The sequence below is a fragment of the Malaclemys terrapin genome, chromosome 8 (genome assembly GCF_027887155.1).
Source record: "Malaclemys terrapin pileata isolate rMalTer1 chromosome 8, rMalTer1.hap1, whole genome shotgun sequence".
In the NCBI taxonomy this organism is placed as follows: Eukaryota; Metazoa; Chordata; order Testudines; family Emydidae; genus Malaclemys; species Malaclemys terrapin.
The window spans coordinates 99,025,734-99,050,502 of NC_071512.1; the positions used below are offsets into that span (position 1 = coordinate 99,025,734).

A 24,769-nucleotide genomic window follows, 5' to 3' on the forward strand; every position below is an offset into this window, starting at 1 on the left:
CAGGGCGCGGTGCGCATCAGAGAAGCTTTGAAAACGAGTTTTGTGACTGGCCAGGCTACTGTGTGAAACTTCTGTTTGTTTCTCCTTGATGAACCCTCCAACCCCCCCCCCCGACCCGGTTCACTCTACTTCCCTGTAAACCAACCACCCCACCCCACCCTCCCCTCCCCCTTGCAGAGGCAATAAAGTCATTGTTTTTTCACATTCATGCATTCTTTATTAGTTCCTTACAGAGGTAGGGGGATAATTGCCAAGGTAGCCTGGGATGGGTGGGGGAGGAGGGATGGAAAAGGACACACTGCATTTTAAAACTTTAACTCTTATTGAAGGCCAGCCTTCTGATGCTTTGGCGATCATCTGGGGTGGAGTGACTGGGTGGACGGAGGCCCCCCCACCGTGTTCTTGGGCGTCTGGGTGAGGAGGCTATGGAACTTGGGGAGGAGGGCTGTTGGTTACACAGGGGCTGTAGCGGCGGTCTCTGCTCCTGCTGCCTTTCCTGCAACTCAACCATACGCTCGAGCATATCACTTTGATGCTCCAGCAGACGGAGCATTGCCTCTTGCCGTCTGTCTGCAAGCTGACGCCACCTATCGTCTTCAGCCCGCCACTTGCTCTGTTCTTCCCGCGATTCAGCCCGCCACCTCTCCTCTCGTTCATATTGGGCTTTTCTCATCTCCGTCATTGACTGCCTCCACGCATTCTGCTGTGCTCTATCAGCCTGGGCGGACATCTGCAGCTCCGTGAACATCTCGTCCCTCGTCTTACGTTTTCTCTTTCTAATGTTCACGAGCCTCTGCGAAGGAGAAACATTTGCAGCTGGTGGAGGAGAAGGGAGAGGTGGTTAAAAAAGACACATTTTAGGGAACAATGGGTACACTCTTTCATTACAAGGTCGCATATTTCGGCTTGCAGGCAGCCATCGTAGGCCACAGTGTTTTGGCTTTTTTAACCTTCTTAACATGCGGGAAAGGTTGCAAACAGCAGCGCATTTCCCATATCAAGGATGAATTGGGTTGTCCATTTAAAATGGGGTTTCAATGTAAAAGGAGGGGGCTGCGGTTTCCCGGTTAACATGGGGCACAAACACAAGTAAACCACCCCCCCCCACACACACACACACACGATTCTCTGGGATGATCACTTCACCCCTCCCCCCCACCGCGTGGTTAACAGCGGGGAACATTTCTGGTCAGAAGAGCAGGAACGGGCGCCTCTGAATGTCCCCCTTAATAAAATCACCCCATTTCAACCAGGAGAGCTTTCTGGAGATGTCCCTGGAGGATTTCCGCTCCATCCCCATACACGTTAACAGACTTGCTTGCTTTTTTTTTGTAATGTTTACAAATATTTACAAAGTTACACTCACCAGAGGTCTCCTGTGTGCCCTGAGGGTCTTGGGTGAGTTCGGGGGTTACTGGTTCCAGGTCCAGGGTCACAAACATATCCTGGCTGTTGGGGAAACCGGTTTCTCCGCTTCCTTGCTGCTGTGAGCTACCTACAGTACCTCCATCGTCATCTTCCTCGTTCCCCGAACCGTCTTCCCTGTGTGTTTCTCCAGTGAGAGAGTCATAGCACACGGTTGGGGTAGTGGTGGCTGCACCCCCTAGGATCGCATGCAGCTCCGCGTAGTAGCGGCAAGTTTGCGGCTCTGCCCCGGACCTTCCGTTTGCTTCTCTGGCTTTGTGGTAGGCTTGCCTTAGCTCCTTAATTTTCACGCGGCACTGCTGTGTGTCCCTGTTATGGCCTCGGTCCTTCATGGCCTTGGAGATCTTTTCTAATACTTTTCCATTTCTTTTACTGCTACGGAGTTCAGCTATCACTGCTTCATCTCCCCATATGGCGAGCAGATCTCGTACCTCCCGTTCGGTCCATGCTGGAGCTCTTTTGCGATCCTGGGAGGACTCCATGACGGTTACCTGTGCTGATGAGCTCTGCGTGGTCACCTGTGCTCTCCACGCTGGGCAAACAGGAAATGAAATTCAAACCTTCGCGGGTCTTTTCCTGTCTACCTGGTCAGTGCATCTGAGTTGAGAGCGCTGTCCAGAGCGGTCACAATGAAGCACTGTGGGATAGCTCCCGGAGGCCAATAACATCGAATTCCGTCCACACTACCCCAATTCCGACCCGCAAAGGCCGGTTTTATCGCTAATCCCCTCGTCGGAGGTGGTGTAAAGAAACCGGTTTAAAGGGCCCTTTAATTCGAAAGAAAGGGCCTCGTTGTGTGGACGTGTCCAGGCTTAATTCGGTTTAACGCTGCTAAAGTCGACCTAAACCCGTAGTGTAGACCAGGCCTGTATGTGGCAGTAGTGAGACCAATACTGGAATTCTCTCTCCAGTTCTGGTGTGTGCACTTCAGACAGGATGTTGAAAACTTTGAAAGAGCTACAAGAATGATTAAAAGTTTGGGAAAAAACATGCCTTATTGTGAGTGTTTTAGTTTATTGAAGAGCAGGTTAGGAGGTGATTTGATCACTGTCTCAAAGTACTTACATGGGGAAGAGATTTCTGCTAGTAAGTCACTCATTAATTTAGCATAAAAAGGCATAACAAGATCCAGTGGTTGAAATCCGAAGCTAGACAAATTCAGACTAGAAATAAGGCTCATTTTTTAGCAGTGAGGGTAATTAACCATTGGACTAATTTACATAGGGATATGGCAGGTTATTTATCACCTGATGTCTTTAAATCAAGACTGGATTTTTTCTAAAAGATACTCTGTAGCTCAAACAGCTACAGAATTTATGGGTTTGATGCAAAAATTGTTTGGGGAGGTTCTTTGGCCTCTGTTATGAAGGAGTTCAGGTTAGATTATCATAGTGTGTCGGACTGGCTGAGGCAGGAGCAGATGCAGACTGGAGCAGAGTGTGGTGACCAGACCGCAAATGTGAAAAATCGGGACAGGGGGTGGGGGGTAATAGGAGCCTATATAAGAAAAAGACCCCAAAATCGGGACTGTCCCTATAAAATCGGGACATCTGGTCACCCTAGAGCAGAGCAGGGGCTGTCTAGAAGGTGACCAGGAATAGTCTGTCAGAACTAATGGGCAAAGGGAGTGCTCCTGGCCAAGTGGTGACATTGGGCAGACTGGAGAGACTGCGACCTGTAAAAGCCAATATACCTGCTTTGGGGTCACTTGGGTGAGTCCTTGCCTCTGGATTGGCTGAACTCTGGTTGAATGGCATGGCCCCTATCACAAGAGCAGCAGGCAGTTGCTTCTTATGATCGTCACACTTGGTCTCAGGAATGACTCATTGGGCTTAAGAGCAGACTCCGGGTCAGAGGTACTCATGCTCAGATGTAGCACAGGGATAACTCATCACATAATGGCCCCTTGTGGCCTGAAAATGTATTCAGTTCTAAACTTGTGTAAATAGACTTCAGTGGAGCTGCACCAGTTTTCACTAGTCAACAATTTGGCCCAGTATATCCCAGACACTCCAATCTGCCATGAGTTCTACCGTTTGGGAATTACTGCACCTGGGACTTTCAATTAGCCACAGATGGTCTGAGCAGGTTCCAATCACTTCTAATAGCCAAGAAGTAGCTAACAGCTGTATTCGTTTCCTAGTCTCAGCCCCAGAAGGCACAAAACCCACTTAGGTAAGTGGGGGGAAAACAAACCCTGTGTATAAACCCTCCTATTTACTTGGAAATACTAATCTTTCCTCCCAGCTTCAGCTGAGTTTCAGCCACACTGCATCATTCAATTAACTGCCTAGACGGGAAAGAAAATGTTTTCTCTCTGGGGGAAGTGAAGATGGAGTGATACAGCAATTTAGAGCAAGAAGACAAATAGTTAACTGCTTTTCACACCCCATCTGCACTTTATTCACTCACCCACACAAATCACTGGGAAAGGAATGCCCAAAGCCGAAAAAAGAGCTATTAAAGGGAAAACATCCTGAGTCTTGGAGAGTGGAAGGAGTGGAGCTCTGGGTCTTCCCCTTGCAGGCTCTCTGGGATTCTCAAACAAGACATGGGATGGCAAGAAACCTCTTCTCTGCTATGCAGTTCTTGGAGATCTCTCCTTTCCTATACAAAAAAAGGAATGGGGGTGGGGGAATAGAAAACAAGCAGACCTGCTTAGGGTGTGTCTGCCCTGCAGGTGAAGGTGATTTCCAGCTCTGGTAGATGTACACAAGCTAGGTTTGATTGTGCTAGTGTGCTAAAATAGCAGGGTAGCTGAAGCAGTGGCATCAGCTAGCTGCCTGAGTACTTACCTTGGGTGCAGACAGGTTGGTACTTGGGCGACTAACCGATGGCACTGCTGTGACCACACTGCTGTTTTTAGTGTGCTACCTTAATCAAGGCTAGTGTGTGCACATCTATTCAAGACGGCAATTTACACCTCCAGCTGCCGTGTAGACATACCTTTAGATGATGTCCCATGGATGAAAGACATGATCAGGCTGATTCTGACACCCTGGCTCACAATTGTTTACCCTGAGAACAGTCCCATTTATTTCAGTCAAAGTGCTCATACAGTTAGGTATTGTTCAGTGTGAGTAGGAGTTGCAGAACTGGAGCCTATATAACAGATGGCATTATTGTACAGTTAGCTGAAGGAAAGTTTTAGTTGACAGGATTTTCTGTCACCATCTGCCGGAAATAGGCAGCATTGCATTTCAGGATTAGTCTGTCGGGGAAACTAACAGAAAAGACAGTTCACAGTTAAAGGTAAGTTCCACTGTTTGAGCAAACTCCAGTTCTTTTTCTTTTGATCAAAAGAAGAGTTTGGTGAAAGGTGCAGCCTGGATTCTTTAAAGTATCTAATTATAGTTTTATATTTAGAAGTGGCTAAGAATATATTATTAATTATAAAGAAATTCTAAAGCAGAAAAGCTGTTTAATCTGTGTCCTTGGTGAACAGCAGAACTATTGTACTGATGGAAGGTTATGCAATTAACAGCATAAATATTCATTATGAATTCAACTGATGCCAACTACCTTATCTTTAGATAGTACTGGACATCCAGTAACTTTCCAGTTGGCTGTTAAAGTGGTGAGAGCAGGAGACAGAGACTGCCATGGGGAAATTTACATAATGCAGTTTGAGTACTTATGGTCTGCTAATTTATGTACAACATTTTAAGTTTTAATTTATAGGCCAAAGTCTCTCATCCATCGCATCAATGGAAGTCAGTGACGTTTCACGGGAGTAACTGAGAACAGAAATTGGCCCTATATGTTTAGCAGTGCCTGTGTTACATGGTTATTATATGGCCCCAGACAATCCCCAAGTCACTCATTATGAGTGTCATTTGAATTTTCTTCACATCTTTTATATATGAGGCTCATTCCAACCCACAAGCCTTCATTTATCAAATTAGCTGACTAACAAATTCACTCCACCCCTATTCCATGTGACACAGACTTTGATCTTTTTAGCTCAAAACCACATTCTCTCTGTGTACTTAACCTACACTAAAGACCACCTCACAGAGGCAACCCTCTGTCTTAAGTGATTATTTTAAAGTATCTCTAACTTTTCCAATACAATTTAATCCAATCTTTAGTTCAAGAGCTACCTCAGGCAACTGAGTTTTGTTAATTCCTTTGATGGTCCCTTAAGACAGGTTTAAAATCCTCAAATAAAATTAAGAGTCTATTTAATTCATCTAAAGCAAGAAAATCCAGAGTTAAATCTGCCAGAATGTGTAGGAAATAACTTTCCTTCTAGCATTATCCTTTTGAGTCCAACACAGTAAGGATGGAACAGTGATGTGGCATGATTATTCTGTAGAATTCTAGGGTGGGGATGGAGAAGTCAGTGGACACCAGTATCCTTCTCACTCTGATGTTCCCAGTAAAAACAATTCCTTCCTTTCAATTTGAAAGACCCCCAGTATACAAAAAGTCCCATTAAAGTAATTGAGAACTCTGTCCGGGTCTCAATAACATGCCATGTAATCATCTGTGAGGACAGAGTCTGTGGGTGCTCCTGCTGGAGAGAGAGGCGATCACCCCACAGGGATATTTACTGGGGTATTTAGTGGAGAGGGAATGGATTAAAGGGAGAAATGGGTGACTTTACCTGAAGGCCCCTGGTTTAAAGTCTACTCCCCTATAGCATTGCAACTCCAAGATCGCCACAGTTCTCCCTTTGGCACCCCAGAAATTGTGGAGCCAGTCCACAGCTCAGATTCAGTTCAACTGGTTAAAATTAAGTGATTAGTTTGATATGTACCATCTAAGGGGAAGGCAAAAAAGAAGGTGAGTTCTCCAGTTCAATGTTAATAATATGTAGCTCTTTGTAACTCCAAAGGGCTTCATAAACATTAGTAAATATGATAAACCTCACAACACCGCTGTGAAGTAGGTATTATCCCTGTTTTACAGGTAGAGAAACAGACATAGTTATGAGATTTACATAAGGGTGTCAGTGGCAGATCTGAGATTACAACTCAGAATTCTTCTTTGAGTGCTTGCTCATGTCCATTCCATGTTAGGTGTTTGTTCGCCATGTGCACCGTTGCTGGAGATTTTTCCCTGAGTGGTATCCCTCAGGCCGGCTCTAGCGCCCTAAGGAGCTGTGCACTTATGCACTGATGTAAGAGACCATGCACCTTCTCAGTTCCTTCTTACCACCTGTGACGGTTGCTGGAACGACCCCTCTTGTTCCGGCAAGACTTTCTTCCCAGCAGTTTTTGGACTCTAACTTCATTCTTAGTTATCATAGTTCAGTGTTGATAGTTTTTGTAATTAGTATTAGTGTACATAGTCAGTGTAAATAGATAGCTTTCAAGCAGCTAAGGACCTACTTTCTCTTCCGGTCCCTCCAACTCCAGTGGGACGCTCGTCAGCAGGAGGGAACAAGGAGTGTGAGGCTCGTTCCTGGCACGAGGCCCCCCGGCACCCTTAAAGAGCAAGTTGTCCCTGATCCCATGTCCCGATCACCTCTGGTCTACCACTGGTTCCCGGAATCCTGGCACTGCATGAGGCAGAAGTGGATACCACTCTGCTGTGGTCTTTGAGAGAAGAGTCCTGAGTCCGAAGGAGAGCCTTGCGTGCAACCTAAAGCCGACCATCTGTCCCAGCCTATGTGCTACCGGACTTCAGAGCCAGTCCCACTGTTGGCACTTGGCCAGTGGGACACTGGCCTAAGCAGTGGCCTTACTGGCATTCCTGGGGGTGTCCCCCAGTATCAGGTGCCTCCCATGCTCCTACGTGGTGGTTTCCACGAGATTGACTACCGCTCCTTCCCACTCGGCACTGGACCCCCAACTCTGGTACCAACCCCGGTACCAATGTTCAAGAGATGGCTCCAGTGAACGTACTTGAGGCAGTGTGAGAGGAAGAGGAAGAAGCCCCTCCTCTGGTGCAAGCCTTCTCCTCATCTTCCCCAGAAGTGGCTGTCATGGGACTCAGTAGCCTGCTTCTGCAGGATGATTTTAGGGCCTATCAGGCCCTTCTGAAGAGGGTTGCTGCAAACCTGGTTCTGACAAGTGAGGAGCTCAAAGAGACATCACACAGCCTTATTGATAACCTGGCTGCTGCAGCTCCCTCCAAGGTGGCTTTATCTATCAATGAGGCAGTGATGGAACCGGTCAAGGCTGTGGCAAATTCCTTTTTCTCTGCCCCCTACCTCAAAGAGGGCAGAGAAAAAGTATTATGTTCCAGCGAGCGGGTTCGAATACTTGTTCCTGCCCTACTCCCTTCCCCAAAATCCCTGGTGGCGTCTGCAGCAAATGAGAGGGACAGCAGGGACAGTTGAGCACAACCCAAAACAAACCTGTGTTTGGAAGAAAGGTTTATTCGACAGGTAGCTTTCAACTACGTATCTCCAGCCAGCAAGCTTTGCTGGGGAGATACAATTATAATCTATGGGACACCTTGGCTAAATTTAAGGACTCCTTGCCCCAAGATTCAAGGCAGGAGTTCACTGCCCTTGTGGAGGAGGGTAGGAACGTGGCCAGGACTCCTCTCCAGGTGGCTCTGGATGCTGCCATTTTGGCAGCCAGGACGATGGCCTCCGCTGTCATTATGAGGTGTTGTTCTTGGCTCCAGTTCTCCGGGCTTCCTCGTAAGGTCCAACAGTCCATCCAGGACCTCCCCTCTGAAGGCTCCTCTCTTTTCTCGGCGCTCACAGACATGAGACTTTACATCCTGTGTTACTCCGAAAAATTAATTTTGGGATGCTGCTATAATAACCTTGCCTTTTCCCCTCCCCCCCGCCCCCCAGTCTGTTCTTCCTGAGGTAAAAGTTCCCAGGGTTGCTAAGGAAAACACCAAAGGACACTGATATTGACACAGGCAGTATTCTTTCCAAAACAAAGTATCTTTTTATTAAAGTAACTAAACTAATAAATCCCTACTACAATATGATCTAAAAATCCTAAGCAAGGCACAAAATTTCTGAGACACAAATCCCTTATTGCAAGTTAAAGAGCGCTTAAACTACAATAGCATATAGTTTATAGATTGTAAGTGAAGCAATTTGTTGCAAGTGGCCAGTTTGCAACAAATTGCTGATAGCGGATCTTAAATTGCTTTACAGTTTCCATAAGTAAAATATAATTTAAAACACAAACACACACATTTCAAGCAGACACCTACTAATTCTATATGCTATTCTATACTATCCTTATAGTAAACTATAATTAAAATAATATTAAGCTTACTCTATAAATCCCTTGCTGTTTTCTTTTAAAAATCATTGCTGTTCCTGTTCAATTCCACTTGTCTGTGCCCCTAAGGGTGTATCACACTGCATGAACTTCCCAGCTCAGATGGACAGACTCATGCTAGTTTCACTTGAGCTAGTGCACTCAAAATAGCAATATGGATGTTGCAACTCTGAGGGAGACTTGGGCCAGTCATCAGACCCAAGTGGGCTTGAGTGCTCGAACTGCCATTCAAGTTGCAGTGTCCACATTGCTATTTTTTGCGCACTAGCTCGAGCAGAGGTAGCTTAGTGAAAGTCTGTCTACTCGGGCTGAGAGATTTGCTCCCAGATGCAGTGTAGAGATACACTAAGTCTGCTGGGAATTGCCTAGTCCCCAAGGATCATGGGAGAGGAGGCTCATGCTGGACAAGAAAATTGCCAACCAAAAATAATAGTTAAATCTTTTTAGCAATTCACTCTTTCTAGATTTAATTTTTCAGACTCCTACTGTAATTGAATGAAAAGGCTCTGAAGCTCCCAGTGGTGTGTGCCTGTAAATCAAAAACAATCAAATATGTTTGATGCAATAAAAAATGAACGTGTCTCTTGGCCAAAACCACGTGTGCAAAATTCCATCCCAGTGTGTATTCAAACTGCTGAGTTACAAACGTCTGAAATAACAAGGGATTTAAAGGTGGAATATGATGGATTTACTGCATGCCATAATCTGTAGTGGTTTGCCAAGTACCACTGCAGTCTCTACTAACGGAGGTTGATACTAATAAAGGTGCAATATATTTAAACCAGACCATGTGAGTAAAACAAAGCGTCTTACAGCATTACCACCGATCTTGGTAACCTGATTACAGTCAGACTTGGAGCTCCGAGATATATGATGGTCTACGTGCTTGTTAAGAAAAATAACTGATTCAGGAGCTTCTGGTAAAGCTGTCTGTGGTGGATTTAGAAGTTGGGAGTCAAGCGCCTGGGTGGAGCCACCACTGGCGAGGGCCATTCATCAGTGTTAGAGTATGTGACTTCCATTCCCTATCTGTGCCTTCTTGGTTTTATGACTCCCATTTCTCCCCCAACACTTTTCTTTCGCCTCCCAGTGTCCCTTTGTTTGACTTTTCCTGATTTCCCATCAAAGTTCTAACAAACTCTGCTGGGACAACCCGTTACCTTCAAATATTGCATACTCCAAGGCTTGCCTGGATCAGAGCAGCCCGGAATTCATTCTGCCTCTCTGATCCTGAGGAAGTGCATGGATTATACTGGATTAGAATATTGGAGGTGGCCAAACCTAAGCCTGCATGATAGGCTTTCCAGGATATCAGCAAATGTAGAGGACCTCTGTTGGGATTACAGAAGGAAAAGAGGCACTTATCTGCATTGTACGATGGACTGAGGTTCAATTCAATGTTTGGGCCAAGAATAGAACCAATTCCTATTTTCCTTATTTGCCCACTGTTCATTCAAAAGTACAAGGTGTCTCTGGACGGAGTAGCAGTCTCCCTCTTTACTGCTGGCAGTACGAGGGCAGATTGATGGCAGGGCGGCAGTTTTGTGCAGAGCGGTGTGCTAAATCAGTTACTACCAAGCTGGTTCTAAAAATAGAGAGTTTAAAGAATATTGAGAGAGAGAGACGGGAACACTCGGTACATCTTCAAGTCCTTTCAACCAAAGCCATTTCATTTTTGAGCCTCACTGTTGCCTTGTTAGTGAAATAGATAGTGGTAAAGTCTCTCTCTTCTATAAAAGGGAATGTTTAGTAGTTTTCCCACTAGAAGTCTATATAGAAATAACTTTGCGAGCTAATTTTTTTAATTGTTTTATTTATTTGTACAGCACGTTCCTATTTTTGGTACCCTGAAAACCTCTTCTGCAAGCTCTGTTTCAGCTGTTTCTCATTCCTTAGTTAATTCATACAACTTTGCATTGCATTTTTACTTAGTGTTCTTCATGATTACTCTGCGCCTATCAGCGCACAGACTAAGGACACTAGCGGTTAGGCTCCAGGTCCGAAGCTTCTTCACCAGCAGAGCTAAAAAGACAATGTAAATATTGCAAAGGAATCTGAAGGACTTGCATGTAGGGAATCCAGCTTTTTGTTAATCAGTGCTGGGGATTTATTTGTTTCAAATATAATAAAAATACTAGTGGTAAAAACAAGATTTAAGGGCGGTTTTATCTAACTGAATGAGAGGGAGGAGTGTCTAGTGAAGCAGAAGGGAGATGGCAGAAAAGAACAACAAAATTATTTTCTGAAGATAAACCCTGAATGGGAAGCACTGTATGTTCCTGTTAAAGGGATATGTACAGTCAAGGTTTATAAGACTTACATGTGATACACAGAAGGAGACTCTGCTTCTGTAGCACCTGTCATCCAAGATCTCAGAGTTCTTCACATGCATTTAATGAAGGAAGCTTCATAACTCTTCTACAAGGCAGGTACTATGCCATCTTAGAGATGGGGGATACTGAAGCACACAAGGTTAAGGCCTGGTCTACACTACAGAGTTAGGTCAACATAAAGCAGCTTATGTCGACCTAACTCTGAGCACACTAAAATGTAGCTCCCAGTGATGTAACTCTCCCATTACACTGACTTAATAACTCCATCTCCGCAAGAGGCATAGTGCTTAGGTTCATGTAGTTAGGTCAACTCAGTGTCAGTGTAGACACGTCATTGCTTATGCTGATTGTTGATGGCTTTCAGAAGCTGTCCCACAATGCCTCACGTAGACATTTCAATCAGTGCAAGCGCTCCTGGTGAGGACGTGCACTGCCAACACAAGGAGTGTAGTGTGGACATTCAACAATGATGTAATTACTGTGGTGGGTGTGCAACAATGTAACTTAGGTTGACTTAATTTTGTGGTGTAGACTTGCCCTAGGTGACTGGCCCAGATTATATCTCATGAGGTGGCAGACCTGGGATTGGAACTCAGCTGTCCTGACTCTCATTCCCCAGCTTTTGATCCCTAGACCGGTGTTTCTCAAAAGCGGACACCAGGGGCTTTTCTTATGGCCACAGCCTCCTGGGCTGAGATTGGGGGGAAGGGGAGGGCTAAGTAGTGGCCCCTCCCCCTCTCTGTTGCTCCTGGATGCACCGGCTTGGTGTTGGCTGCTGGTGCTGCAAGCAGGGGTTGAGTCCTGCCCCCTCTGGAGACAGCTGGGGCACAACGGTGGAGGAGCAGGCGGCTGGTGAGTTCCCCACCTTCCCAGAGGTGGTGCGGCTCAGGCTTTGGGCTTCACCTCTGGGGTGACGGGATGGTAGGCTCTGGCTGTGGGGCTTCGAGCTCTGGCCCCATGGCGGCAGGCCCCAGGCTCCAGCTGCTCAGCATCGGGCTCCTTCCCCATTCCACGGCCACGGGGCTTCAGACTCTAGGCCCCCACTGTTTCCCCTGGCCCCTGTTGCCTCCCTCCACCTCCCCATCCAGGGCTTAATTTGTCCCCAGGCTTACCAGGGCTGAGTAAATCTGCTGTGAAAAGTGATGTTAACAAAAATACAAGTATCACTTTTCACAGCAGACTTACTAGCTAGCAATAAATAAATTACAATGATTTGGACATGTATATGTGCATATTTATTTGTTTTTCCTAAAGCTAATGAAGCATTTTAGGAAAAAGTGTCAGAGTGGCCATCAGCAAGAGTGGGTGGCCGCACTCTGAGGCCACCAAAAATTTTGTCCTGAGAATCCCTGCACTAGACCATGTCCACTGCTTGACCTATTGCCAGATCTATGGAGGGGCACAGGGTACTGTGGAACCAGCCCTTGTGAAGTCTCTTCTGCTGTACGTTTTTTACCCATACATAACAATGGAGGCTGCTTCTGTGCTGATTTACTAATGAGTAATGAGCTCTTTCCATAAGGAGCCTTGAGCCATTCCTATGTGCCATCAGAAGGAAGGGTTGATGCCCTCCTGAGTTTAAAAAATGCTGGTCAACCTTATGACTAATAATAAATAATACTTATTATTTGTATCTTCAAATCACTGTGAAAATAGTTCTTTATATGATTTGTAGCCGTGTAAACTAAGATAACGATAAGGGGAATACAAATGGCATAATTAGGTATATTTTGATTTTAAGCCTTCTTCTGAAACATCAGCTATTGGCCATTGCTAGAGGCAGGTTTCTGGCGGGGATGCACCAATGGTAGGATCTGGTATCGCAGATCTTATAGTCAGCCAACCCTCCGCTATAGTGTGTGGGTGAAATCCTGACCCTATTGAAGTCAATGGCAGAATTCCCAATTCTTTAGTTGGGGCAGTATTTAATCCTGTGTACTTTCATATTTCTCCATTGTCAGCCCAGAGTAGATAATTGGACTTGCGGGTCCCCAGAGAGGGTATTGCAAAGGGTTGAAGGAGCAACATACATGGAAATACTGACAGATGGGTCCGGAGTTTAGCTTGTGGAAAGCTGTTGTTTCTCCACTCAGACTGGGAGCTCTGCCCACTAGTGATTAGACCAGACACTAGTCCATAACCGTGCTGCTGCTTCATTAATTTTCTTTGCAGGCCAGTCTAAGAAAATGGGCCTTGTGACCATATGGCTGTAGGCTCATGAAAGGCAATATGTTTTTTCTGTAGGAATGAGGTGACAAATGGCTCATAATACCCAGAATCACTTCTTACTATCTCATTCACTTAATTCTGACAAAATGGAAATATTCCTGAAATACATTTCAGATTGTCCTTGTTGCTAATGTTTTACACCCATTCATATTTAGTGACTCTGTTTATTTCAAGCACTTTATCTCACATCTCTCAGACTGCTAAGCATCTTAACATATCCCACTTCCCCTCTCTTCGACTGTCCATCCATTCATGACCTAGCAGAGGAGCTATGCAGTGCCATGTGAAAGATCCGAGTTCGGTTCAGTCCTGGTGACTCATTCCCAGGCCAGCAGTTGCTGGGCCATCTGAAGAGGTAGCATACCCAGCTCTTCGTTTTGAAGAGGAAGGTGGGGAGAGGAGGGATTTCTCTGGCCACTTCAAGAGAGGAGGTGAGAGGCTCCATGGTGAGTTGTGCCCTTAGCCAATAGAGGAGTTGTTGCCAAACAGGCCCTGAGGGTGTCTGGTGTAAAATTGGGATGGAGAAAATTGAGGATGCACAGATTTTTGAGAGGCGTGGGGAGAACTCATTCTTCCTCTCTCAAGAGGTAGAATAAAAGGAGGAATCTGACTAACCACAGAGGATAAACAGCATGTCAGTCCTGTCACATCTTGAGTGAATTTGTAACAGTAATATGTGTCTGTGTATAATGACAAGAAAGATTGGGGCACATTAGTCACATCAGATATAACTTTGTTATATCCCAAGGGTTTATGCCCTGACTTCCTGCATGCTGGATGAGAAATAGTGACATGGATTGTTGGAAGGCAATAATCTCTAATCAACTATCACATTTGGGAGGAGAGAATCCTGGTTTTAACCTGTAGATCTTCTTATACAAGCACCGCGCCAAGCACTGTGGTACCTATGTCCTATTCTCCCATTTGCTCCCTCAGATTTAACAGTTTGAGGACACCCGGCATTTATTGTATAGAGACCATTAAAAACCTCACCGGGGGTTTGTCTACACAAACACTTATTTTGTGGAAAACGGGTGTGTCAATTGACCCCTCACTAGCCTGCTGTGCATAAAGGGTATGTCTACACAGCAATGTAAGCCTAGGGTTAGTAGGACTTGAGTTAGCTGACCCACGACAGGGAACCATGGGCTTGAGTGCCTACACTGCATTTTAACCCGAGGTTAGGGATTTTTTGACCCATACTCAAACCTAGGGCTCTGGTGTCCACACTGCAGTGCACAGACCCAAGTTAAAGTAACCCTATCCCAGAGTGCCTAGCACCCGCCATCTCCCAGTGTCAACACTCTAGCCCTATGAATGTGTTGCACTGTGGGAAAACTCTACTGCCCACCTTGTTTCCTAACTGACAGTGCTACTGATGGGACTGAGGTGCCCATAAGGAGTGCATAAGTACCTAAAGTGCATAATTAGCTCCTTTGGGGGCTGTCCGAGTAGCATGACTGCAGTTTGAACTGCCATCTAATCTGAGAATTGGGCTCCTCACTTCTAGGCTGTCACATTGGTAGGAAAGTGCCCATGTTCACCTCTTCTGAGGATAATTAGGACATCAGTTCCAGGGCTGTCAAATGATTAAAATGAAACTTTGCAATCCTTAATTTTTAAAATGGGCTGTTCAATGAAGGTGTTTTTGTTTGGTTGGGTTTTTCATTTATTTTTGTTGGTTTGTTTTGAAGTTTGACATAACATGAAGGTTTCAGAGGAAAAGCACACAGCCTAACCTGGTTGCTGCTGGCTGCGGAGCGGTGAAGTGCATCCCCAGGGTTTACTCCAGGATCCTTTGGGGATCCCTTATCCAGGACCAGATATGGCCAGATTTTGCAACAGAGCTCGGCACCCCATACGCTGAACACATGACCCTGCTGTGCCCCGGGAGGCAGGGTTAAGAGATCCCCAGAATGCTGTGGGGAAGTTTTCGGGCTGGCTCCCACTCATTGTCCGCACAGTCCATGCTGCCTGGATGCCTCTGCACACACAGTCCCAGGAAGGGCACGGGAGGCCAGAGAACAGAGCAGGAACCAAGCAGCTACGCTGCAGAGAGGGGGAACAACCAGGGAGTTGGGGGTCAGTCCTCCCCCAGCTGTGCTGAGCCAGGAGCTCTGGTGCTCCCCTTTCTTGCAGGGCAGCCGCTTTGTCACCACTCTGCTCTCTGGCCCTTGCACCTGGGCCCCCCCTGCCTCCCGGGGGCTGCCAGCCCCAAAACTTTCCTGCAAGAAGGAGGAGCTGGAGCCAGCACCGCAGGAGGCTGCGGGGAAGTTTTGGGGCTGGGACCCAAATGAAGCTGGGGCCATGTGGAAGAGGAAAGCAATAGGGCTTGGACCCGAAGTCCCAGCTTAACATGGGCTCAGATCCTTCAGTCCTGTAGGGTCCCGGGACCTTAGGTCTGAGCCCTAGGTTAGCACAATTGGTGTGTGGATGCAAGGGGGTTAGGTCTGAGCCCAGGCTCAAGCCCGGGCTTATATGGCTGTGTAGACATACTCAGTGTGTCTGTGCAGACCCTGATGCCCTGCACACTAATAGTTCCCCTAGTGTGCTTTGATCTGCACTGCTTTGAAACAGGAATAGATTGAAGGGCACTGTAGGGAAATTTTAGTGCATGGTAGCAGCGAGACATGGACTCTTAGTGAGCGGCAGGCTAGTGTGGAGTATGTTTACACCCCAGCTTGCCATGAGCTAAGTGTTCATGTAGATAAGCCCTGACAATTACTCAGTCTTTTAGGAAGGGTAGATGATAGGAAATGGTCAGATTTTGCAACAGAGCTCGGCACCCCACATGCTGAACTGTATTAAAAATCTGGCCATAAGTGTCAGTAGGAATTACTGGGGGCTGAGCTCTTTAAAAAATCTGGCTCCAGTTGTGGGTACAGAGCACTGCAAATCCGTCCCTGAGCCCTTTTGAAATTCTGGCCCCATGAGTCTTTTCAGTCTGTGACAGAACTTATCTTGCCTCTTTACATGGTACTCAAATCAGTTTATGTAATAAATATTAAAGCTGCTGGCAAAACCCCTGGGAATCACTTTTATCATCAATCCCAACAATAAGTAGCTTTGTAATGCCCCTGTTCTTCATTGTGAAGCATACGACACCTCTCCTGTAAAAGCCTAGGCCAGTTACTCTGCAGGAGTCACTCTTTATTTTGGTAATTAGGATTAATCCTGGGATTTTGAATTCCTGGTTATAGTTCACTCTGATCTCAGAGACGATAATTAGCAGTGTGTTAATCTGTCTAAAAGCAATGTACGTGCTATCTCCTCTAAGCATGTTGAGCCCTTGGTACAGTAAGCACATTTTAATCATCTCATCTCTAAGTGAGGAAAGGAGTTGGATGGGAACTATGGGCTTCTAACCCATGCGGCCCAAGAGAGACCAATTTCTGTTACAAACACCCAAGAATGCATTTGGGCTGTACTGTTTCGTGCAACAGAATTAAATCCACGTAAATCCTGTTCCATTCCCCGAGAACTTCTGAAAACAAGTCACTATCAGACAAATCAAACTGTAGAAGTGAATAATAATACAGGCTTATCAACTGTTATCCCATTAACGATGTTGCAATTTCTTGAGCTTTATAGTTATATTTTCTTACTGTCCTTTCTTAATTAGTCTTTGGGTCATTTATAGTAATTTATGTTCAAAGCCTCAAAGAAGTTAATTAGCTTGAGCTGCAAAAATAATAGTTGCTTCAGGGTTTTCCCCTTTAATTTGCCTTTATACTCACTGAAAGGTTATTTTATATATCCACTGCAGTTGGTCCAGACAAATGACAGCAATGCAAGCTCCCCAGTGTCCTGCAAATGTACCTCAATCCTGACCCATGTAATAAGGGTGGTGGATAGATTAGTCTCCAGGCATCCTTCCCTCTCTGCTGAGACTGCCCACAAAGAAGCCAGGTGTGCTGGTTGTTTGATGGCCTCATTCCAACACTGTAGATGCCCCGGTCTCATTTCATGTGAGCCACCAATCATGATGTTCCATGCTGGCCTGGGGCTGGATTTGATCTGAAACCTTAGAGGTAAAAGGCTCCTTTTTTTTATCAACAATCCCCTGAGTATCTTTAATGTAAATACAGATACAGTGGATGAACCAAATTCTGCCACTGAATGTTGAGTTCCAGTAACATCAGTGAAAGCTGAGAGATCATACAGAATTTTTCACTCCTGTATATATACACCTACATATGGCATATAGCTTGATGTGGTGAAAGAAGAAATTGACTATGGAATCTTAATCTCTTTTGCACTATAGTGTATGAAGCCTTTCTGTTTGAACTCCCACAAATGTGTTCTTGATTTTTGTTTGTGTATTATTAATATACAAATCCATATTGAGGAACCTAAATAAGAGTGATTTCAGGGGAATACCCCTAAGTAGTTATGATATGACTTCTGTATCAATATCAAAAGAATTCACCAGCCCAAATTCAATGCTGGTGTCAGTGAATTTGGTCAATCATGATTAGCAGTAAGTGATTATTAGAAGAAATAGAAAACATTTGTTACTGATTATAAGAAAAAGACTTTGCTTTTTGCTTTTGGGGAGGGGAAGAAGGGATAAATAGGAATAATAATTACGATACTTAATGCTTATAATACCTTTTAACCGAGTATCTTAATATTTTACAGAGATGAGTAAACTGAGCTGAAGCGTGAGTGACTTGTCTAAGGCCACATAGTGAATCAATGGGTAAACAGGGAATAGAATCCAGCTCTCCTAATTCCCAGACCTGCTCCAGCTCCTGAATGAAGAGGGGGAAATGGGGCATAAGGAAGGGAGATGTTAACAGAAACTAGAACAATGTAACTATGTAAAATAGCAGCCAGCCATATATTATTCAGAAAGGAATAAATTCGAAGCTGACTTAGACCCCATGAAGTCCCTGGGCCTTCAGTGGAAATGCACAAAGTATAAGTTAGCTTTGAATTCAGAATGAATACGCAGACATATGCATGATGAACATGACCGTTAATCACATGCGTCTTGCTTAATCATAAATCTCCAGAAGTCAGGAGCATATCCTAATTGAAACTAGAATTCCATTTAACAGTGTTAAGTTTTTTGCTGACTACCAGCTTCTAACGATTTTCTTTTTGCGATAACGCTTGCCTTGAGTAGAAGCACGGAGTGCATGATCCTTCCTTCAATGAATTCAAAGGGAGTATCTCCTGGCAAGACAATGTGTCCGACTTGGCCTTGGTCTTCAAGAGTGAGGAGGAATTCCTAACATTTAGGAAGGAAGATACTAGGACAGTTTGTGCGTAGGCCCCAGTTAAAGAAATCCAAGCCTTCTTTTAAATGAAGGGCCGTACCATTGATGAGGATTCCGTTATGTAGGGTTTTAAAGATCCAAAAGCGGCACTGGAAATGGAGGAGAAACAATTTACTTGACATGACAGAAATAATAATTAATAAAATAAAACCATTCTGCCTGGCATTCTCTCCTGTGCTAATTAAAGCTTTCTGAAAGAAACAAGAAAAAAGGGTCTTGGGGATTCTTAAAACAGAGATACTGAAAAAACTGCTCCATCATTAAGATGGTGCATTTCCACAAAGGATGCTTTTTTCATAGATACAGTCTGCTGATGAAAAGTCTTGTAGGTTTCCCACCAGTAGAAGTTGCTTAATTACATTTTATGCATGCTCTCAGAGTACCTGTATGGTGAGAACCTGACAAATGGTCTTCTGAAAGCAAATCAATTCTGTTCTCTTGGGCTTTCTTGAATATACATGATGTCCGGAGCCTGAAAAGCTCAGCAGTGCATAAGAGGAAGCCAAACAGTGGGGCGCCAGTTAGGCTCTATGGTTCTGTGAAAGACTTTGTAGCCTCATGTAAAGAAAAAGAAGAATGTGTCATTGGCTGTAGTGAGTAAATGGAACCTTCTTGTCTCCTTTGCTCTTGTCTCCTTATAAATAAAGCATTGTTGTCCATCCTTGGCATTTGCAGTTCATTGTGATAAATTGGTCTTGATGTGTCTGACATTTTAACCAAGTTGTTTAATGGTCTATTTCTGAAAAGGCAGACCTTGCTATAGTTCACATGAGCACAGGATATCCAGCTTTGACGGTCACTGTCACGTACTACATTAACCATTTCCTTCAAGTGTGTGAAGACCGGAGAAGAAGAGAAGGAGCTAAACATTTTAGTCACAGAAGTCCAAAGCATACTAAATTCTGTAAGCAAGATATGAGACAATATATAAACCAAGCATGATTTTCGGCTGCTATGAGGAGACCGTCTCATGGCTTGTGCAGTATGTTAAGTCCCATTGCATTTGAATTGTCTTGGTATCTCTAAGAAGAAGCTTGTAAAAATACTGGTGTGTATTTCTCCACTACTCTCACTTTGATTTTTTTTCAATTTCTCTCTCTTTTATATCTCATTTTGTGCTGAGTACTTGGCTTCAGTGCAAAGATCACTTGGACTCACAGTAGCCACTGGGGCCTGGCTCAGTGCAAAGAGTTGATGAACTGTGACAAGTGACAGCTTCTGTCCCTGCATCCTGCAAGTTCATCTGGTCTAATTTACTTTTTGTTAATGTCTCTAATTTCTCAGTCAATGAGATGATTAACCTCGTTCTTCTATTCTCCATGAATAGAATTCTCCTGTCCCTACCTTCCCCATTCCTCCTGCTCCCCTAGGCTGTTTGGCTGCTGTAGACAGATGGCTAGAGTAGTGCCCACAATTAAATTGTGAATACTACATAACCTTCCTGCAGATCAGTGATTACAATGTCAGTTGTCATTATATGTTCTCTTCCTCAAAACCAGATGTGCTAGGGAATATTTCCCACTCCCTTCGCCCCCATGCCCAAGCCCCACTTATGGTCTTCTCCTCCTGTATGACACACAGACAAGAGATTGTCTTTGAAAATGTCATTTTGTAACAAAATGTTGAAATGGCTCATTTTGAAAATGTTGAAACAAAATGTTTTGACATTTCCAATTTGTAAGAATTTTTTTTTTCAGATGAAACTGCTGAATTCTATCCAAATTCGTGAATAGTTTCAGTGCCCCCAAAATGTACAATATTAGCTTTCTTTCCGTCTTCTGAAACTTCCCCAGTGCTCCAAGACATATTGAAAATCAATATTAATGGTCTAGCAAGCTACTGTGCCAGTTCTTTTAAAACTCTTTTCTGGACCTGATGATTTAAAAATGACTAACTTTAGTAGCTTCTGTTTTACATCCTCCAGAGATACTAGTTGAAATGGAAGGAGCGTTATCATCACCATATGATGTGACTGCATCATCTGCTTTTTCCCCAAGTACAGAACATAAATATTTATTAAACACTTTTTTTCTTTTCTGCATTATTATTGATAATTCTGCTATTTCTATCTAGTAATGGACCAATACCATGGTAGGGATTTTTTTGTTTCTAATATATTTAAAAAAAAAAAAAAACAAGCAAACCCTACTTAACTCTATTGTGTCATAAAGTTCTCCTTGTGTCCCTTGGCTTTCCTTATCAATTTTCTACACTTCCTAACTTCTGATTTATACTCATGAACAATCACGTTCCCCTTCCTTCCATTTGTTATATATTATTTTTATTTTTTATAGCTTCCCCTCTAAACCAGGCTGGTTTTTTAACCAGCACAGCTGTCTTCCTCAACTCAGGGAGTGTAGCTTTTTGGGGATATAGTAAGGTGTTCTTAAATGATTCCCAATTATCATTCACATTTTTCTGATTAAATTCTTCCTCTCAGATGCCTAACAATTACAGTCAGCTTTATGAAATTGGCCCTGTTAAAGCACCAAGTAGATATATTACTAGTCTAGACTATTCTGCTTACACATTATAAATGTGATCAAGACCCAATCACTTGCACCTAAGCTCCCATTAACTTTTAGTTCTGTGATCAGTTCCTTTTTATCTGTTAGGACAAGTTCTAATATAGAATTTACCCCCAATCGGGGATATTGCAGATTATGTATTCCTTATGCCACCTGATCTTAAACCAAACTTTGCACCCTCAATAATCTGTATGTTATTCCCTGATAACCAGAAACTTCTATGCTCAAACTCTGTTCACTTTTTTTTTTAACATCATCTTAATAAAATTGTTCGAGTTCCCTCATGCTGATTGCAACACTTTTTGAGTTACTTACGGTTTTTCTAGTGGTGAAGGAAAACATCATTTCTGTAGTTTTCATACTTCTGTTTTGAAGGGGATAAGAGATTTCCAGTCTAAATTGACAACTGAAGCAGTGTCTGCTGGCTCCTACCTGTGTCAGTAAGATGTTCTCTGTTAATGACTGCTCCCAATGGCTTTTCATTTTTCTGTTAGAATGGGATTGTTTGAACAGTTCAGGCAAACTGGAAAAGAGCTGCCTGGCACAGCTGTGCAGTTCTTATGGTTCTCACACTGAGAACACATTGAGTTAATAATATGAGTAGCAATGCATGGGAAGATACTGTAATGATGTACAGTATTGCAAAGTTGACTAGTGGCTTGATTTTCAGAGGTGTTGTCTCATTGACTTCAGTGGAACTAACTTGGGTGCTTAGCAGCTCTGAAAATCAGGCTAATGGTGTATTATGAAACTGGGGCCAGAGGGATAGGCAGACTGTGTCTTCTTCTGAAGTATCAGATGTGGACAGCTGCCAAAGGTAGGATACCGGACTTGCCTAGATGGACCAGTGCTCTGACAAATATTTTGTTCCTAACAGAATAAATAATACTGTTGGGGAAAATCATTCATATTTTATTAGTCTTCCCAAGTTTAGCTGATAGTTTTATTAATAAACCAAATACTTAAAAAAAACCAACACCTAAATATGGTGTTTTTGTGACCATTGCATAATCTAGAAAAGAATATAATTTAAACAACGTGCAGTGAGAAATTGTAACTAGCTTCTGCCCCAATGCTGTCTTCACCCGGAGTTACAAAGCAGCAATTACATATGTTATTAGCTGGCTGGCAGCGGTAAGCGAGTGCTGGTTTTGCATGATGAATTGGTCGCCCACAGCTCATAGAAGCAGAGGTTTGTATAGATAGTCAGGGGACTGAGAAGATAGAGAAAAGAAATTCACCATTAGCCTTTATGATTTACTGAGACTTCCTTCCAGGTGGTTGGTTGACACTTCTAGGATTATTAGAGGCGATTCTGAGGCCTGGTTCTTAAAGTTGGTGGTGAAATCAGTTGAGGGATACTGCTGTCCACAGTCTCCCAGCCAGCATATAGAAAACTGGTTGTCTCTTTGTGTAAGTACTTGCACAGGGTTATGTGAAACACATTTCGCTTCTGTGTTGAGGCTCTTCCCTTTATAATTAAAACCTCATCCTATCACAGACACACGTAGTCTTACCAGCATTAGTACGAACGGAGAAATCCATTTGAAAACACCTTTTTCTAAAAGAGGAGTTGGACTGCTCAGTGAGTGACTGTCTAATTGGATGAACATTCCAGAGTACTTAATTATATGGTTTAAACCACAAAATGCTATGGGATTGTGTAGACTAGTTAACACTAAATATAGATTCTTCTTCGAGTGATTGCTCATATCGATTCCAATTAGGTGCGCACGCTGCATGCACAGTCGTCGGAAAGTTTTTCCCCTAGCAGCACCCATCGGGTCAGCTGTGGAGCCCATTGGAGTGGCGCCTTCATGGCGCTCAATATATGACCCTGCCGACCTGGCATCCCCTCAGTTCCTTCTTACCGCCAGTGATGGTCGTTGGAACGGTAGCATCTTGCTCAGCAAGTTCTACCACATTTCCCTAGCTTTGTTTGTTTGTTGTTCTCTGTGCTTGTTAGTAGTTAGCAGTTGGGCTGGGGTTTTTTTCCTCTATCCCAACCGCTTTTCCTTGGGAGGGCTTACATGCCCAAGTCCCAAGAGTTCAAACCCTGCAAGTCCTGCAGCAAGCCCATGCCGATGGGTGACCCCCACGGCACTTGTCTAAAGTGTCTGGGGGAGGCTCACCAAGCCGATCGGTGCAGAATTTGTAAAGGGTTTCGCCCCCAAACCAAAAAGAAGCGAGACTTTCGCCTCAAGCAGCTCCTTATGGAGACGGCACTTAGACCACCCCCTCCAGCAGCGCGGCAAGACCTGACACCGAGTTCATCGGTGCATAGCGCCCTGGCAACAGTGGTGGAAGTGGCACTGCGGAAGGACTTTGGCAGAGACCCGCGGCACCACTGCTCCCCGGCGCCGAAACTGGTGGGCTCGACCCGGCACTGCTCCCACTCCCCAGAACAGAAGCAGCACCGGAAGCAAGGAAGGAGCAGCTCTTAGAGGCAAGTAAGAGAGGTCCACCTCGGCAGCAGGAAGCCCTCCACTAGAGCCTCGTATCTGGCAAAGTGGAAGAGATTCTCTTGTTGGTGTGACCAGCGTTATACACCCCCTCTCCAGGCACTGGTACCCCTCATCTTGGAGTACCTCCTACACCTGGAACAGCAAGGCCTGGTGGCATCCTCCATAAGGATACACCTCGCTGCTATCTTGGCCTTCCACCCAGGAGTCTCCTGTTGATCCGTCTTTGCCAACCGTATGGGTGGTCGCTTCCTCAAGTGTCTGTACCACCTACATCCCCAGATCAGACAGCCTGTCCCCGCATGGGACCTTAACTTGGTCCTCTCCAGGATCATGGGGCCCCCATTCGAACCATTGGCAACTTGCTCCCTCCTATATCTGTCATGGAAGGTAGCCTTCCTGGTCACCATTACTTCTGCGAGAAGAGTATCGGAGCTAAAGGCCCTCACCTCTGACCCACCATACATGGTTTTCCACAGGGATAAGGTGCAACTCAGGCTTCACCCGGCCTTTCTGCCAAAGGTGGTGTTGCATTTCCACACCAGTCAGGACATTTTCCTGCCTATCTTTAGTCTAAGCCTCATGCCAGTAGCCAGGAGCAGAGGCTGCACTCCCTCGATGTTCGGCGAGCACTAGCTTTCTACATCAAGCGCACTAAGCCGTTCAGGAAGATGACCCAATTGTTCATAGTGGTGGCAGACCGGATGAAAGGACTCACAGTCTCATCTCAAAGAATATCCTCCTGCATCACGTCATGCATCCGCACGGGCTATGAGCTGGCCAAAGTACCGGCCCCAGCTCTTACAGCATACCTCATGAGGGCCCAGCCTCATCAGCAGTGTTCTTGGCCCAGGTCCCGAGCCAAGAAATCTGCAGGGCAGCAACTTGGTCCTCGGTACATACCTTCACCTCTCACTACGCCATCATCCGGCACGCAAGAGATGATGCATCTTTCGACAGAGTAGTGCTGCAATCAGCGTTTCCTTAACTCCAACCCCTCCGCCTAGGTAAGGCTTGGGAGTCACCTAATTGGAATCAATATGAGCAATCATTCAAAGAAGAAAAAACAGTTACTCATCTCTCATAACTGTTGTTCTTCGAGATGTGTTGCTCATATCCATTCCAAACCCGCCCGCCTTCCCCACTGTTGGAGTAACCAACAAGAAAGAACTGAGGCGCCAAGTAGGCAAGGTCATATATTGAGCGCCATGAAGGCACCACTCCAGGGGGCTCTACAGCCGACCCAGTGGGTGCTGCTAGGGGGAAAACTTTCCGACAACTGTGCCCACAGCGCACGCACACCTA

At 44.8% G+C, this 24,769-nt stretch overlaps 1 protein-coding gene across 3 annotated transcripts in view; it reads left to right on the forward strand.

The window, feature by feature from the left end:
- Positions 1–24,769, forward strand: part of LRP8 (LDL receptor related protein 8) — a 411,845-nt gene that overhangs the window by 315,121 nt on the left and 71,955 nt on the right. The gene's annotated exons all lie outside the window — the stretch shown is intronic.